Source organism: Bos grunniens, chromosome 19 (genome assembly GCF_055505025.1).
Source record: "Bos grunniens cultivar Pamir isolate PY7600 chromosome 19, Bosgru_T2T1.0, whole genome shotgun sequence".
In the NCBI taxonomy this organism is placed as follows: Eukaryota; Metazoa; Chordata; class Mammalia; order Artiodactyla; family Bovidae; genus Bos; species Bos grunniens.
Window position 1 is genome coordinate 57,766,763 of NC_141183.1, and position 18,478 is coordinate 57,785,240.

General features: G+C 42.7%; 1 pseudogene; it reads left to right on the forward strand.

The window, feature by feature from the left end:
- Positions 1-9,269: 9,269 nt before the first annotated feature.
- LOC147352781 (growth hormone-inducible transmembrane protein-like) lies at positions 9,270-11,301 on the forward strand (annotated as a pseudogene).
- The last annotated feature ends 7,177 nt before the right edge of the window (positions 11,302-18,478 follow it).

Consider the following 18,478-nt stretch of genomic DNA (forward strand, 5'->3'; position numbering starts at 1 on the left):
CTTTGCCACCCTGTCTGTGCTTTAGTGTTCTCATATGAAAAATTAGGTGACAAGCTCTCTTGGAGTTGCTGGGAGAACCGGGTGGCTCAGTTCATGCAAATCCATTGGAAGGAGACTTGGCACATGGTGGTGGGTCTCCCATTAGGGAAGCCTTTTTTACCCTGAGATTGAAGTCAGCCTCAGATCAGATCAGATCAGTCGCTCAGTCGTGTCCGACTCTTTGAGACCCCATGAATTGCAGCACGCCAGGCCTCCCTGTCCATCACCAACTCTCAGAGTTCACTGAGACTCACATCCATCGAGTCAGTGATGCCATCCAGCCATCTCATCCTCTGTTGTCCCCTTCTCCTCCTGCCCCCAATCCCTCCCAGCATCAGGGTCTTTTCCAATGAATCAACTCTGAAGTCAGCCTAGCTCTGTGCAATTTCTACTAGTAGGATACCTTTCTCTCTTAGTGATTACGAACTCCCTGGAATCACTGGACCTTTAAAAACCTTCAATTAGTTTGTGTTTCCCGCTTGGTGTCATATATATAAGCAGACCCAGACATTTGCAAGTCCAACTCAAAATATCACTTGCCTTATTAATTCGCTAGGGCTACCATAGCAAAATACCACAGACTGAGTCATTTAAACAACCCAATTTTTCTTTTCACAGTTCTGGAGGCCAGAAGTTCAAAACCCAGGTCTTGACAGGTTTCACTTCTCCTAAGGTCACCTTATTACTGAATCCTCACATGGCCTTGCCATGTGTGCACAGCCCTGGTATCTCCCTGCATGTCCAAATGTCCTCTCTTCTAAGTACAGCAACCATATTGGATGAGGACCCACTGTAAGGCTTCATTTTAGTTTAATCACCTTTCTAAGGGACCTGTCTCCAAATGCTGTCCTTCTAAGGTACTGGGGGTTAGGGCTTCATCATATGAATTTGAGGGGACACAATTCAACCCACAACACCAGGCCTGACCTTTCCACTCATTGTATGATACTGTCTCTAGTCCCCCATCTAGGACGTCTCTTTTTATGACCGTTATCTCATAATAAGCAGTGTGAAACTTTACCAAGAAAGCCAAGAGGTATGCTTGTGACGGCCATCCCCAGATACATACTCAGCACCTCCTGTGCCGTGCTCTGGGTGGTGTGCCAGGATCCATCCATGTGTGAAACAAGCTGCCTGCCCTCATGAAGCCTGCACTCCAGGAGATCTACATCTAAGAAAATACATAACAGAGCTCGGAGTACATCGAATGTGAACAAGTGCCATGGAGAACAAGAAAGGAAATAAAGGAGAAGGGGAGCCCCCTGAACAGGGTGCAGGGGAGTGACTATTTTGTAAGGAGTGGTCATGCAAAGCCCCTCTCCTATGGTCATGTTTTAGCAATGACATGGGGAAGTCAGGAAACAAGTCATGTGGATAATTGGAGGAAGAACATTTCAAGAAAACATCAGGTTCTAAGATTCTGGGGGGAAACTGAGGTTGATGAAGCAAGAGCCTGTTATACAGAGTGAAGTAAGTCAGAAAGAGAAAAACAAATATCATATTATATCAGATCAGATCAGTCGCTCAGTCGTGTCCAATTCTTTGCGACCCCATGAATTGCAGCACGCCAGGCCTCCCTGTCCATCACCAACTCCCAGAGTTCACTGAGACTCACGTCCATCGAGTCAGTGATGCCATCCAGCCATCTCATCCTCTGTCATCTCCTTCTCCTCCTGCCCCCAACCCCTCCCATCATCAGAGTTTTTTCCAATGAGTCAACTCTTCACATGAGGTGGCCAAAGTACTGGAGTTTCAGCTTTAGCATCATTCCTTCCAAAGAAATCCCAGGGCTGATACCCTTCAGAATGGACTGGTTGGATCTCCTTGCAGTCCAAGGGACTCTCAAGAGTCTTCTCCAACACCACAGTTCAAAAGCATCAATTCTTTGGTGCTCAGCCTTCTTCACAGTCCAACTCTCACATCCATACATGACCACTGGAAAAACCATAGCCTTGACTAGATGAACCTTTGTTGGCAAAGTAATGTCTCTGCTTTTGAATATGCTATCTAGGTTGGTCATAACCTTCCTTCCAAGGAGTAAGCGTCTTTTAATTTCATGGCTGCAGTCACCATCTGTAGTGATTTTGGAGCTCAGAAAAATAAAGTCTGACACTGTTTCCCCATCTATTTCCCATGAAGTGGTGGGACTGGATGCCATATATGAATGCATAAATATGGAATCTAGAAAAATGGTGCTGATGAACCTAACTGCAGGGCAGGAATGGAGATGCTGACACAGAGAACAGACTTGCGGACACAGTGGGGGAAGGAGAAGGAAGGACAAGTTGGGAGAGCAGCCTTGACACGTACTCTGCCATGTGTAAAGTGGATAGCTGGTGGGAAGCGGCTGACAACCCAGGGAGCTCGGGCCAACGCTCTGTGACAACCTAGAGGGGGCTGGGGGGCTGGGAGGGAAGCTAAGAGGGAGGGAATGTGTGTATACTCATGGCTTAGAACTCAGCATCCAAAAACTGAAGGTCAGGGCACCCAGTCCCATCACTTCATGGCAAATGGATGGGTTTTTCCATTTTTTAATGGAAACAGTGGTGGATTTTATTTTCTTAGGCTCCCAATCATTGAGGACAGTGACAGCAGCCATGAAATTAAAAGGAAACACTTGCTCCTGAGAAGAAAAGCTATGACAAATCTAGACAGTGTATTAAAAAGCTGAGACATCACTTTGCAGACAAAGACCTGTGTGGTCTAACCTATGGTTATTCCGGTAGTCATGTAAGGATGTGACAGTTGGACCGTAAAGAAGGCTGAGCTCTGAAGAACTGATGCTTTTGAACTGTGGTGCTGCAGCCCCTTGGACCCCAAGGAGATCAAACCAGTCAAACTTAAAGGAAATCAATCCTGAATATTCATTGGAAGGATTGATGCTGAAGCTCCAATACTTTGGCCACCTGAAGTGAAGAGCTGACTCACTGGAAAAGACCCTGATGCTGGGAAAGATTGAGGGCAGGAGGAGAAGGGGACGACAGAAGATGAGATGGTTGGATAGCATCACTGACTCGATGACCATGAGTTTGAGGAAGCTCTGGGAGTTGGTGAAGGACAGGGAAGCCTAGCATGCTGCAGCAAAGAGTCAGACACAACTTACTACAGCAACAACGGTTGATTCACGTTGTGTACACCAGAAACCAGCACAGCATTGTAAAGCAACTTTCTTCCAGTTAGAAAAAAAAGCTCCTGAGGTGGAAGTGGCTTGGAATATCCACTTGGCTGGAGCAGAATAGATGAGGAGGAAAGTGCTTGGAAAGGAGAGGAGAGCTAGGTCGGGCCCTATTCTATCATTGCAGGGATGTTGACTTTTGCTGAAGTCAAGTGGGAAATCCCTAGAAGGTTTTGAGCATGGTCTGATTTATGTTTTTAAAGAATCACTCAGATTATCATGTTGACAATAGACTGAGTCAGGGAGTGGGGAATGGTGAGCAATCCAGCTAGTTACAATTGTTACATTGGGAGGTAACAGTAAAGTAGAAATAGTGAAGTTAGTGAGAAAGGTTTAGAATCTTGATGTATTTCCAAAGGAAAACCACCAGGAATTTCTGTTATGACATCTACTGCTTATGATGCCCTCTAGGTTGCATTTGGCATCCTGCCAATCAGCACTGTCAAAGTTTTAGTGCATCAGAGCATTCTCTGTATCCTGGAGACAAGTGTACAGCTTAAATCCATGCACATCCTCCCAAGCTCAATCTCCATATCAAAATAAATGAGCACTAACATTACATAAATCCTGCCTAGGGAACTGGATAAAGCAGCCATCTTTAACCGTCTATGCTCTGATAATAGGTTATGAAAAGTCCAAAGCCAAAAGGAACGCAGAATGCTTCCAGCTGGTATGATATTCGGATAAAAAAATATAGAATGTCATCATGTCTGTGACACATTCCTAATCAGAAAGGGAAAAGAGAGCAGAAGAAAGGAAGGCAGACCAGGTAAGTGATAGAGTGTGCTGTTCCTAAAGTGAACGACTAGAGTGGTGCAACAGTTCTTGTCAATATTTTAAAAAGCAAGCTACAAAATTGCTTTCTAATTGCTGACATTAATAATTTGTATCTTGAACTATTTTATTTAAGATGAAGACATTAGCATAGTTCTACTAATCTATTCCTTCCCTGATTTCCTCAGATAGACTGAGATCTTTTTGTTGTTGTTCAGTTGTCCAGTCATGCCCAACTCTTTGTGGCCCCATGGACTGCAGCACACCAGGCCCCCCATCCCTCACCATCTCCTGAAGTTTGCCCAAGTTCATGTCCATTGCATCCGTGATGCCATCCAGCAATCTCATCCTCTGATGACTTTTTCTCCTTCTGCCCTCAGTCTTCCCAGCATCACGGACTTTCCAATGACTCAACTGAATACATCAGATGACCAAAACACTGGAACTTCAGCTTCAGCATCAGTCCTTCCACTGAGCATCCAGGGTTGACTTCCCTTAAGATTGCCTGGTTTGATCTCCTTGCTGTCCAAGGGACTTTCAGGAGTCTTCTCCAGCACCACAGTTTCAAGGCATCAATATTTTGGCATTCTGTCATCTTTACAGTCCAGCTCTCGCAACTGTAAGTGACCACTGGGAACACCATACTCTTGACTATACAGACCAGTGTCAGCAGAATAAGTCTTTGGTTTTCAACACACCGTCTCAGTTCAGTTCAGTAGCTCAGTCGTGTCCGACTCTTTGCAACTCCATGAACCACAGCACGCCAGGCCTCCTGTCCATCACCAACTCCCAGAGTTTACTCAAGTCAAAGGCTTTGGCATAGTCAATAAAGCAGAAATTGATGTTTCTCTGGAACTCTCTTGCTTTTTCAGTGACCCAGCGGATGTTGGCAACTTGATCTCTGGTTCCTCTGCCTTTTCTAAAACCAGCTTGAACAGCTTGAACATCTGGAAGTTCACAGTTCACATATTGCTGAAGCCTGGCTTGGAGAATTTTGAGCATTACTTTACTAGCGTGTGAAATGAATGCAATTGTGCAGTAGTTTGAACATTCTTTGGCACTGCCTTTGTTTGGGATTGGAATGAAAACTGACCTTTTTCAGTCCTGTGGCCACTGCTGAGTTTTCCATATTTGCTGACATATTAAGTGCAGCACTTTCACAGCATCATCTTTTAAAATTTGACATAGCTCCACTGGAATTCCATCATCTCCACTAGCTTTGTTCGTAGTGATGCTTCCTAAGTCCCACCTGACTTCACATTCCAGGATGTCCGGCTCTAGGTGAGTGTGATTGATCACACTTTCGTGATTATCTGGGTCATGAAGATCTTTTTTGTACAGTTCTTCTGTGTATTCTTGCCACCTCTTCTTAATATATTCTGCTTCTGTTAGGTCCATACCATTTCTGTCCTTTATTGAGCCCATCTTTGCATGAAATTTTCCCTTGGTATGTCTGATTTTCTTGAAGAGATCCCTAGTCTTTCCCATTCTATTCTTTTCCTCTATTTCTTTGCATTGATCAGTGAAGAAGGCTTTCTTATCTCTCCTTGCTATTCTTTGGAACTCTGCATTCAGATGGGTACATCTTTCCATTTCTCCTTTGCCTTTTGCTTCTCTTCTTTTCTCAGCTATTCGTAAGGCCCCCTCAGACAGCCATTTTGCTTTCCAGTGGAAAACCATTTCTAGTGGACAACCACTAGACCATTCAGGAATGACCTAAATCAAATCCCTTATGACTGTACAGTGGAAGTGAGAAATAGATTTAAGGGCCTAGATCTGATAGACAGAGTGCCTGATGAACTATGGGTGGAGGTTCGTGACATTGTACAGGAGACAGGGAGCAAGACCATCCCCAAGAAAAAGAAATGCAAAAAAAAAAAAAAAAACACTGTCTAGGTTTGTCATAGCTTTCCTGCCAAGAAGCTTCTGATTTGATGGCTGCAGTCACCATTTGCAATGATCTTAGAGTTCAAGAAGAGGAAGTCTGTCACTACTTCCACTTTTTCCCCTTCTATTTGCCGTAAAGTAATGGGCCCAGATGCCATGATCTTCAGTTTAGTTCAATCACTCAGTCATATCCGACTCTTTGCAACCCCACAGAATGCAGCATGCCAGGCTTCCCTGTCCATCACCAACTCCCAGAGCTTGCTCAAACTCATGTCCATCACATTGGTGATGCCATTCAAACCATCTCATCCTCTGTCATCCACTTCTCCTCCTGCCTTCAATCTTTCCCAGCATCAGGGTCTTTTCCAATGAGTCAGTTCATCACATCAGATGGCCAAAGTATTGGAGTTTCAGCTTCAGCATCAGTACTTGCAATGAATATTCAGGACTGATTTCCTATAGGACTGACTGGTTGGATCTCCTTGCCATCCAAGGGACTCTCAAATGTCTTATTCAACACCACAGTTCAAAAGCATTAATTCTTTGGTGCTCAGCTTTCCTTATAGTTGAATTCTCACATCCATATCCATACGTGACTACTGGAAAAACCATAGCTTTGACTATGTGGACCTTTGTTGGCAAAGTAATGTCTCTGCTTTTTAATATGCTGTCTAAGTTGGTCATAGCTTTTCTTCCAAGGAGCAAGAATCTTTTAATTTCATGGCTGCAGTCACCATCTGCAGTGATTTGGAACCCCCAAAAATAAATTCTGTCACTGTTTCCATTGTTTCCCCATCTATTTGCCATGAAGTGATGGGACCAGATATCATGATCTTAGTTTTCTAAATGTTGAGTTTTAAGCCTACTTTTTCACTCTACTCTTTCACACTCATCAAGGGACTCTTTAGTTCCTCTTCAGTTTTTGCCATAAGTGTGGTGTCATCTGTAAATGTGAGGTTATTGATATTTCTCCTAGCAATCTTGATTCCAGCTTGTGTTTCTTCCAGCCCAGCATTTCTCATGATATACTCTGCATATAAGATACTCTGTATCTCATGATACACTCTGCATATCTGTTAAATAAGCAGGGTGACAATGTACAGCCTTGACATACTCCTCTCCCGATTTGGAGCCAGTCTGCTGTTCCATGTCCAGTTCTAACTGTTGCTTCTTGAACTGCACACAGATTTCTCAGGAGGCAGGTAGGTGGTCTGGTATTCCCATCTCTTTTCCACAATTTACTGTGATCCACACAGTCAAAGGCTTTGGCATAGTCAATAAAGCAGAAGTAGACGTGGGGTTTTTTGGGGGGGAACTCTCTTGCTTTTTTGATGATCCAGAGGAGGTTTGCAATTGTTCTCTGGTTCCTCTGCTGATGCTGCTGCTGCTGCTGCTGCTGCTAAGTCACTTCAGTCGTGTCCGACTCTGTGCAACCCCAGAGATGGCAGCCCACCAGGCTCCCCCATCCCTAGGATTCTTCAGGCAAGAACACTGGAGTGGGTTGCCATTTCCTTCTCCAATCCAGCCTGAACATCCGGAAGTTCACAGTTCACATACTGTTGAAGCCTGGTTGGAGAATTTTGAGCATTACTCTGCTAGCGTGTGAGACGAGTGCAATTGTGTGGTAGTTTGAGCATCCTTTGGCATTGCCTTTCTTTGGGATTGGAATGAAAACTGACTTTTCCAGTCCTGTAGCCACTGCTCAGTTTTCCAAATTTGCTATCATAGTGAGCGCAGCACTTTCACAACATCATCTTTTAGGATTTGAAATAGGTCAACTAGAATTCCATCACCTCCACTAGCTTTGTTAGTAGTGGTGCTTCCTAAGGCCCACTTGACTTCACATTCCAGGATGTCTGGCTCTAGGTGAGTGATCACACCATCGTGGTTATCTGGGTCATGAAGATCTTTTTTGTATAGCTCTTCTGTGTATTCTTGACACCTCTTCTTAATATCTTCTGCTTCTTTTAGGTCCATACCATTTCTGTCCTTTATTGTGCCCATCTTTGCATGAAATATTCCCTTGGTATCTGTAACTTTCTTGAAGAGATCTCTAGTCTTTTGCATTCTATTATTTTCCTCTATTTCTTTGCATTGATCAGTGAAGAAGGCTTTCTTATCTCTTCTTGCTATTCTTTGGAACTCTGCATTCAAATGGGTATATCTTTCCTTTTCTCCTTTGCTTTTCACTTCCATGATATTAGTTGTTTTTTTTTTTTAATATTTAGTTTTAAGCCTGACTCTTTAACTCTCCTCCTTCACCTTCAAGAAGTTCTTTAGTTCCTTCCTCGCTTTCTGCTGCTGGAGTGGTATCATCCGCATATCTGAGGTTGTTGATATTTCTCCCTCCTATCTTGTTTCCAGCTTGTAACTCACCCAGCCTGGCATTTCTCATGATGTGCTCAACATACAGGTTAAACAAACAGGGTGAAAGCAGACAGCGCTAACATACTCCTTTCTCAATGTTGAACCAATCTGTTGTTCCACACAGGGTTCTAAGTATTGCTTCTTGATCCACATACAGATTTCAGGAGACAAGTAAGATGGTCTGGTATTCTCATCTCTCTGAAATGTTTCCACAGTTTTTTATGGTCCCCACAAAGACTTTAGTGTAGTTGATGAAACAGAAGTAGATGTTTTTCTGGAATTTCCTTGCTTTCTCTATAATCCAGTGAATGTTGGCAATTTGATCTCTGGTTCCTCTCCCTTTTCTAAACCCAGCTTAGACATCTGGAAGTTCTTGGTTCACATAACACTGAAGCCTAGCATGAAAGATTTTAAGCATGACCTTACTAGCATGGGAGGTGAGTGCCACTGTCCAGTAGTTAGCACATTCTTTAGTACTACCCTTCTTGGGAATTTTTCTTATTTAGGATGAAGACTTTAGCATAGTTCTACTCATTTATTTCTTCCCTGATTTTTGTTCACATTGTCTGAGATCTTGCTGCTGCTGCTGCTAAGTCGCTTCAGTCGTGTCCGACTCTGTGCGACCCCACAGATGGCAGCCCACCAGGCTCCCCTGTCCCAGGGATTCTCCAGGCAAGAGCACTGGAGTGGGTTGCCATTTCCTTCTCCAATGCATGAAAGTGAAAAGTGAAAGTGAAGTCACTCAGTCATGTCTGACTCCTAGCAACCCCATGGACTGCAGCCTACCAGGCTCCTCCATCCATGGGATTTTCCAGGCAAGAGTACTGGAGTGGGGTGCCATTGCCTTCTCCGTCTGAGATCTTAGCTCAAGAGAATTTTTATGAAGTGAAAATTATAGAGTAAGAGGTGGATGGAGGGCACAGGACATGTGTGTGGTTGTGTTTTGCCAGCCCTAAAGGGAAACTGAGCACTGAGGGGACCAGGGACTGAGCATTTCAGATGTGCCCGGTAAACCTGCTGCACCAGCATGCTGGCTGCAAGACTTGTGTGTCTGTGGACACCACCTTCCAGGACTTTCCACCCAGCTTTCACCTTCCCTATGGTGAAGAATCCCATCGATGGAAGATAACATGAAAAAGAATATATATGCATATATATTAAAAAACTAAATCACTTTGCAAAAGTCTTACATGACTTAGTGACTAAGCAACAACAACAACACGTGAAACTAATACAGCATTGTAGATCAACTATGCTTCAATAAAATAAATTTAAAAAAAAAAAGAAAGTGTGAAAAAGTGTTTACAGTATGCTACCCTCTGAGTAAAGAATTAGGGAAGATAATTATATATTTGAATTTGCCAATACCTGCAATAAGAAACACTGGAAGTATATGCAAAAAAAAAAAAAAAAATATATATATATATATATATACATATATATGGGTAGGGAATAGACTAAACAAGCACAGAAGTAAAGTGACTTCACAAAGTACACTTTTAAATATAGCTTTTTTAAAAGTGTGAATCATGGACTTATTTTTGTTGTTGAAGTATAGCTGGTTTACAGTATACAGCAAGGTGATTCGGTTATACATATGTATATATATGTGGATATATGTATGTATTCTTGTTCAGATTCTTTTCCACTGTGGGTTGTGGGATATTGAGTATAGTTCTCTGTGCAATAGAGTAGGTCCTTGTTGTTTATACAAAATTATTCTTTTATGTAAAGAATTGGAAGCAACATGTAAACAATTGGAAACAATTCTTAAAAAAAAAAAAAAAGAATTCCATGACGAAGAATCAGTAGCTCATAACACCCAGCAGGGAATATGCCACAAAGACAAGAATTGGAATCCAGCATGGGAAAACTGGCCAAGAACTCACGGTGGCAGCTTTGGAACCATCGTTGGAAAAAACATTTTAAATAGATCCGATGGGAAGATATTGGTCTATGAGCTTTGTGTTACTATGGGCTGAGAATGTCTAATGGGATTGGGGCGATTGAAATGGCTGTAATTTAGCCTCAGTAATGGCAACCCACTCCAGTACTCTTGCCTGGAAAATCCCATGGACAGAAGAGCCTGGTAGGCTGCAGTCCATGGGGTCGCACAGAGTCGGACACGACTGAAGCGACGCAGCAAGAGCAATGTACAAGGATGGGCTTCCTTGGTGGCTCAGAGGTTAAAGTGTCTGCCTGCAATGCAGGAGACCCAGATTCAATCCCTGGGTTGGGAAGATCCCCTGGAGAAGGCAATGGCAATCCACTCCAGTATTCTTGCCTGGAGAATCCCATGGACATAGGAGCCTGGTAGGCTACAGTCTTCGGGGTCGCAAAGAGTCGGACACGACTGAGCAACTTCACTTTTACTTTCATGTAAAGGATAGAATTCGTTCCACCTATACATACTTCGCAGAAGTATTGGTTTCACAGCTCGTCTTTTCTGGAAGTGAGCAGAACTGCTCTCATGAACTTCATGATAAGAGGCTCGTGTAACAATGGGTGCAGTTTCAATGGCACCTGCTGTCAGCGATGATTGAAGCTGAAGTGTTGGTATTGTTGATATCATATGACTAAAGTCCAGGCCCCAAGCATCTTGCGCGGTTACCGTATCCTGGTGTGATGTGTGCAGTGGTGGCTCCTCTGACTGTATTAAGGGGGCCTCTTCTCAGAGCTGAGTGGTACACAGTTGGCATTGTGGGAGGCCTCTTCCCTGTGACCATAGGTGTGTGTGCCCAGTGAGAAGTTTCTGAAAATGGGAGCCCAGGGAGTGGGCCTGGGTCTGGTCTGTGTCCTCACTGGGATCTATGTTTTTTGACCTCCCACTGTGGCTGGTGCCACTCCGTACTCAGTGGCAACTGATGGTGGATTAGTTCTCTGCAGCATGTCTCTTCTGTATGACAAACAGAAAGTAATCAAGCATGCAGAAGTCACACAGGTGTATGGAGCTCTAAAATATGATCCCATCAGTCTGATGCTGGGAATCTACCTGAATCCAGTAAACATTTATGCGTGTTGCCAGTATTCTAACAACTGGAGGCAGTAGAAAGAAGTGAAGTGACCAGCTTCTTACTTCTTAATACATCAAATATCTGGCTTGTGCAAGCAGCTTTTGTTGAAGTTTAGAAGATAAGAATTTGAGACTTCCCTGGTAGTCCAGTGGCTAAGAATCCTCCTGCTAATGCAGAGGACACAGGTTTGACCCCTAGTCTGGGGATATTCCACATGCCATGGGGCGATGAAGCCCCGTGTGACGCAACTGCCAAGTCTGCTCTCCAGAGCCTGCAGACTGCAGCCTGCAAGGCCGCGAGCTGCAGCTACTGAAGCCCATGCCCCTAGAGCCTGTGCTCTGCAACAAGAGAAGCCACACAACGAGAGACCTACACTCAGCCACGAAGATTCAGCACAGCCAAAAATAAATAAATAAATAATAATTGTTTAAAAAGAAAGCGAGTGCTACCAGTTATAGGGAACAGGATAGTCTCAAAGTATCTAGAGAAAAAAAGAAGGTAAGAACTCATTGCCATATGTAAAACAGATAATCAGTGTAAGTCCATTGCATGAAGCAAGGACCCATAGGCTTAGGGAGAGGGTAGGGAGGGAGGCAGGAGGGGGGTTCAGGATGGAGGGGACACATCCATACCTATGGCAAAAAAAAAAAAAATCACAATATTGTAAAGTAATAATCCTCTGATTAAAATTAAAAAAAAAAAAAAAAAAGAACTTGTGAGCACTTTTCAAGTGTGCCAGTAATATAATGCTTCAGGCCTGCTTTTTCTTCTAGAGAATAAATTCCATAGTTCTCTGCCAAATAGCACACACACATTTTCAATTCTCATGTTGAGTAACTCGAAAATGTTCTTTGAAGTGGTCAAACAGGAGATGGCAAGAGTGAACATCAACATTTTAGGAATTGGTGAACTAAAATGGACTGGAATGGGAGAATATAATTCAGATGACTATTATATCTACTACTGTGGGCAAGAATCCCTTAAAAGAAATGGAGTAGCCCTCATAGTCAGCAAAAGCAAAATGCAGTACTTGGGTGCAGTCATAAAAATGACAGAAATGATCTCTGTTCGTTTCCAAGGCAAACCATTCAATATCACAGTAATCCAAGTCTATGCCCCAGTCACTAATGCCGAAGAAGCTGAATTTGAACAGTTCTATGAAGACCTACAAGACCTTCTAAAACTAACACACACACACACACAAAAAATGTCCTTTTCATCATAGGGGACTGGAATGCAAAAGCAGGAAGTCAAAAGATACCTGGAGTAACAGGCAAGTTTGGCCTTTAAGTACAAAATGAAGCAGGGCAAAGTCTAACAGAGTTTTACCAAGAGAACACACTCATCATAGCAAACACCCTCTTCCAACAACACAAGAGACAACTCCACACATGGACATCACCAGATGGGCAATACCAAAATCAGACTGATTATATTCTTTGCAGCACCAAAGGTGGAGAAGCTCTATACAGTCAGCACAAACCTAAATCAAACCCCTTACAATTACACAGGGGAAGTGACAAATAGATTCAAGGGATTAGATGTGATAAACAGAGTGCCTGAAGAACTATGGATGGAGATTTATAACACTGTACAGGAGGCAGTGATCAAAACCAGCCCAAGAAAAAGAAATGCAAAAAGGCAAAATGATTGTTTAAGGAGGCCTTACAAATGGCTGTGGAGGAGGAAATGGCAACCCACTCCAGTACCCTTGCCTGGAAAATCTGATGGACGAAGAAGCCTGGTAGGCTACAGTCCATGGGGTCACAAAGAGTTGGACATGACTGAGCGACTTCACTTTCACTTTCACTACAAATGGCTGAGAAAAGAAGAGAAGCAAAAGGCAAAGGAGAAAAGGAAACGCAGAGTTCTGAATCTGCAGAGTTCTGAAGAATAGCAAGGAGAGATAAAAAAGCTTTTCTAAATGAACCATGCGAAGAAATAGAGGAAAACAAAATAATGGGAAAGACTAGAGATCTCTTCAAGAAAATTAGAGATACCAAGGAAACATTTCATGCAAAGATGGACAATATAAGGACAGAAACAGTATGGACCTAACAGAAGCAGATATTAAAAAGAGGTGGCAAGAATACACAGATTGAAAGTCGTTAAGTTGTGTCTGACTCTTTGCAAACCCATGGACTACACAGTCCATGAAATTCTCCAAGCCAGAATACGGGAGTGGGGTAGCCTGTGCCTTCTCCAGGGAATCTTCCCAACCCAGGGATCAAACCCAGGTCTCCTGCATTGCAGGCAGATTCTCTATCAGCTGAGCCACAAAAGAAGCCCAAGAATACTGAAGTGGGTAGCCTATCCCTTCTTTAGCAGATCTTCCTGACTCAGGAACTGAACTGGTATCTCCTGCATTGCAAGCAGATTCTTTACCAACTGAGCTATCAGGGAAGCCCAGCATACACAGAAGAATTATACAAAAAACATCTTCATGATCCAGATAACCACAGTGGTGTGATCACTCACCTAGAGCCAGACATCCTGGAGTGCAAAGTCAAGTGGCCCTTAAGAAGAATCACTATGAACAAAGCTTAGGAACACATCACTTCAGGCATTCTATTTATCAGATCTAATCCCTTGAATCTATTTGTCACTTCCACTGTGTAATTTTAAGGGGTTTGATATAGGTCATACCTGAATAGTCTAGTGGTTTTCCCTACTTTCTTTTAACTCTGAAATTTTCAATAAGCAGTTCATGATCTGAGCCACAGTCAGCTCCCAGTCTTGTTTTTGCTATGAACTAAGCTACCGACTAGATGGACATGAGTTTGAGTAAACTCCCGGAGTTGGTGATGGACAAGGAGGCCTGGCATGCTGCAATTCATGGGGTCACAAAGAGTTGGACATGACTGAGCGACTGAACTGAACTGAAGCTAGTGGAGGTTATGGAATTCCAGCTGAGCTTTTCAAATCCTAAAAAAAATGATGTTGTTAAAATGCTGCACTCAACATGCCAGCAAATTTGGAAAACCTGTCAGCAGTGGCCACAGGACTGGAAAAAGTCATTTTTTTAAATTCCAATCCCAAAGAAAGATAATACCAAAAAATGTTCAAACTCTGGCACAGTTGCACTTATTTCGCCCAAAAGCAAGGCCATGCTCAAAATTCTCCAAGTGAGTCTTCAAAGTACGTGAACCAAGAACTTCCAGATGTACAAGCTGGATTTAGAAAAGCCAGAGGAACCAGAGATCCAATTGCCAGTATCCATTGCATCATAGAAAAAGCAAGAGAACCCCAGAAAAACATCTACTTCTGCTTCATTGACTATGCTAAAGACTTTGACTGTGTGGATTACAACAAACTTTGGAAAATTCTCAAAGAGATGGAAATGCCAGACCACCTTACCTGCCTCCTGAGAAACCTGTATGCAGGTCAAGAAGCAACATTTAGAACCAGACATGGAACAATGGACAGGTTCCAAATAGGGAAAGGAGTACAGCAAGTCTGTATATTGTGACCCTGCTTATTTAACTTACATGCAGAGTATATCATGTGAAATGCCAAGCTAGATGAAGCACAAGCTGGAATCAAGATTGCTTGGAGAAATATCAATAACCTCAGATATGCAGATAAAACCACCCTTATGGCAGAAAGTGACCAGGAACTAAAGAGCACCTTCTTGATGAAGGTGAAAGGGCAGAGTGAAAAAGTTGGCTTGAAACTCAACATTCAACGAATGAAGATCATGGCATTCAGTCCCATCACTTCATGGCAAATAGACGGAGAAACAGTGGAAACAGTGGCAGACTTTATTTGTTGGGGCTCCACAGTCACTGCAGATGGTAACTGCAGCCCTGAAATTAAAAGATGCTTGCTCCTTGGAAGAAAAGCTATGACAAACTTAAACAGGATATTAAAAAGCAGAGACTTTACTTTGCCAACAAAGGTTTGTATAGTCAAATCTATGGTTTTTCCAGTCATGGCATATGGATGTGAGAGTTGGACCATAAAGAAAGTTGAGTGCTGAAGAATTGATGCTTTTGAACTGTGGTTTTGGAGAAGACTCTTGAGGTTCCCTTGGACTGCAAGGAGATCAAACCAGTCAATCCTAAAGGAAATCAACTCTGAAGATTCATTAGAAGAACTGATGTTGAAGCTGAAGCTCCAATACTTTGGCCACCTGAAGGAAAGAGCCGAATCATTGAAAAAGACTGATGCTGGGAAATATTGAAGGCAGGAGAAGGGGACAACAGAGTATGGGGTGGTTGGGTGGCATCACTGACTCAATAAACATGAGTTTGAGCAAGCTCCAGGAGATTCTGAAGGACAGGGAAGCCTGGCATGTTGCAGTCCATGGGGTCCCAAGGAACTGGACACAACTGAACAACTGAGCAACAACATTGAAATGTTCTAATGAATGTGAAAACCAAGGTTTTTGATGCAGGAATTAAGTATTTTATCTATTTTTAAATTTATTTGGTTAAGTGAAATTTAGCAAACTTGTGTACCTACATTTGTTTGTTTGGGGTGTTTTTTTTTTTTTTTTGGAATGTGGAATATTAATGAGTAGTGTCCTAAGTGATACAGGGGTTTGGTAAAGGGACCAAAGAGAAGTAAAGGGTCATCTGCAGTCTTTTTTTGAACACTTAGAACTTAGCACTTAACATAATTGTGGTGAGTTGGTGAGGGGTTCTGGATATCTGGGGAAAAGTGATGACTTTACTTCCATTGAACTTAGCAGAAGCACCAAACAGAAAACAAAGACATAGGAGTTCTCCACGTTGTCCTCACAGTGCAGATGTTATCATGTTTGGCTTCTCATTGTTCAACATTGTTAGAGCGGCCCACAAAGTTAATTATATGTATAATTCCTGTTCTATATTAAACTGGCTGTTTAGTCGTGTCCAACTCTTTGCGACCCCATGGAGCCCAGTCCGCCAGGCTCCTCTGCCCTTGGGATTCTCCAGGCAAGAAAACTGGAGTGGGTTGCCATGCTCTCCTCCAGGGGATCTTCCCAACCTGGGGATTGAACCCAGGTCTCCTGCATTGCAGGCAGATTCTTTACTGTCTGAGCCACCAGTTCTATATTGTATTTGTATAATTCTTATTTTTGAAACTTCTAGAACAAAATATCCTTAAAACACTTGGGGAAAAAGCTCAAAGCATGAAAATTGTCACTTTTTTAAAATGCATACAAGCAACATATGCATAATTGCTGAATACTTTTGAAAAATTTATTGCAATGTTTAAAGGCATACATGCTTGTCTTTCTCATCTCTTCAAGCTTTAAAGCTTTTATCAGAAAAGCCTGTTTGTTTTACACTTGAAATTATTAAAGTAATTTTTCTCCTTAGATCTGGTTTTTTGCATTGCCTTTCAGAGGAATCACTAAAAAACAGAACAAAAAGTGAGACTTCTTTCATGAACTATATCAATTATGACTGTAATGGAAAGAATGCATTATTAGTTTCCCCTAGCAGAATTGCCTTCTCTACTCCATAGACCATTATTTATCTCTCTCATGCCATTTGTAAATTTTTGATGCAGAAGAATTACTTTTGAAATTTCTTATGAATGAAATTAAGTGTATGATTATTAAAACAGGTGTTTTGACAAAAGATTTATTTCAGTAATCCAGAAATTCTAACCGCCTCAAGTTACATACAAGTTACATACATGCTTATTTCTGAAATAATAAAGGTTCCAGCCAGATATTTTAAAGTAAAAATTATCACAATTACTGTTATTAACTACTATCATTTTTATTGAAAAATAACCACCTGTGAAGATACTGGTTCCCCACAGCTTTCTCAAACAAAAGCTGTTGTTTTTTTTTTTCATACTCCATGTGGTAGGTTAAAAAACGAACTCTAAGAAGAGATCCACATTCTAATTTCTGGAATGTTACTTTGTATGGCAATTTTTGCTGCTGCTGCTGCTGCTAAGTTGCTTCAGTCATGTCTGACTCTCTGCGACCCCATAGACGGCAGCCCACCAGGCTCCCCCATCCCTGGGATTCTCCAGGCAGGAACACTGGAGTGGGTTGCCATTTCCTTCTCCAATGCATGAAAGTGAAAAGTGAAAGTGAAGTCATTCAGTCGTGTCCGACTCCTAGCGACCCCATGGACTGCAGCCTACCAGGCTCCTCCGCCTATGGGATTTTCCAATCAAGAGTACTGGAGTGGGTTGCCATGCAGATGCCATTAAATTCAGGATCTTGAGATGGGGAGATTATCCTGGATTATCTGGGTAAATTCAGAATGCAATCACATATATCCTAAGAGTGAGGCAGAGAGATTTAACACACACACACAGAGGAGACAGTAATAGAAACGTTGTTATTTAGTCGCTAGATCAGATCAGATCAGTCACTCAGTCGTGTCCAATTCTTTGCGATCCCATGAATCGCAGCATGCCAGGCCTCCCTGTCCATCACCAGTTCCTGGAGTTCACTGAGACTCACGCCCATCAAGTCAGTGATGCCATCCAGCCATCTCATCCTCTGTCGTCCCCTTCTCCTCCTGCCCCCAATCCCTCCCAGCATCAGAGTCTTTTCCAATGAGTCAGCTCTTCGCATGAGGTGGCCAAAGTACTGGAGTTTCAGCTTTAGCATCATTCCTTCCAAAGAAATCCCAGGGCTGATCTCCTTCAGAATGGACTGGTTGGATCTCCTTGCAGTCCAAGGGACTCTCAGGAGTCTTCTCCAACACCACAGTTCAAAAGCATCAATTCTTCGGCGCTTAGCCTTCCTCACAGTCCAACTCTCACATCCATACATGACCACAGGAAAAACCATAGCCTTGACTAGACGGACCTTTGTTGGCAAAGTAATGTCTCTGCTTTTGAATATGCTATCTAGGTTGGTCATAACTTTCCTTCCAAGGAGTAAGTGTCTTTTAATTTGATGGCTGCATTCACCATCTGCAGTGATTTTGGAGCCCAGAAAAATAAAGTCTGACACTGTTTGCAGTGTTGCCCCATCTATTTCCCATGAAGTGATGGGACCGGATGCCATGATCTTCATTTTCTGAATGATGAGCTTTAAGCCAACTTTTTCACTCTCCACTTTCACTTTCATCAACAGGCTTTTTAGTTCCTCTTCACTTTCTGCCATAAGGGTGGTGTCATCTGCATACCTGAGACTATTGATATTTCTCCTGGCAATCTTGATTCCAGCTTGTGCTTCTTCCAGCCCAGCGTTTCTCATGATGTACTCTGCATAGAAGTTAAATAAGCAGGGTGATAATATACAGCCTTGACTTACTCCTTT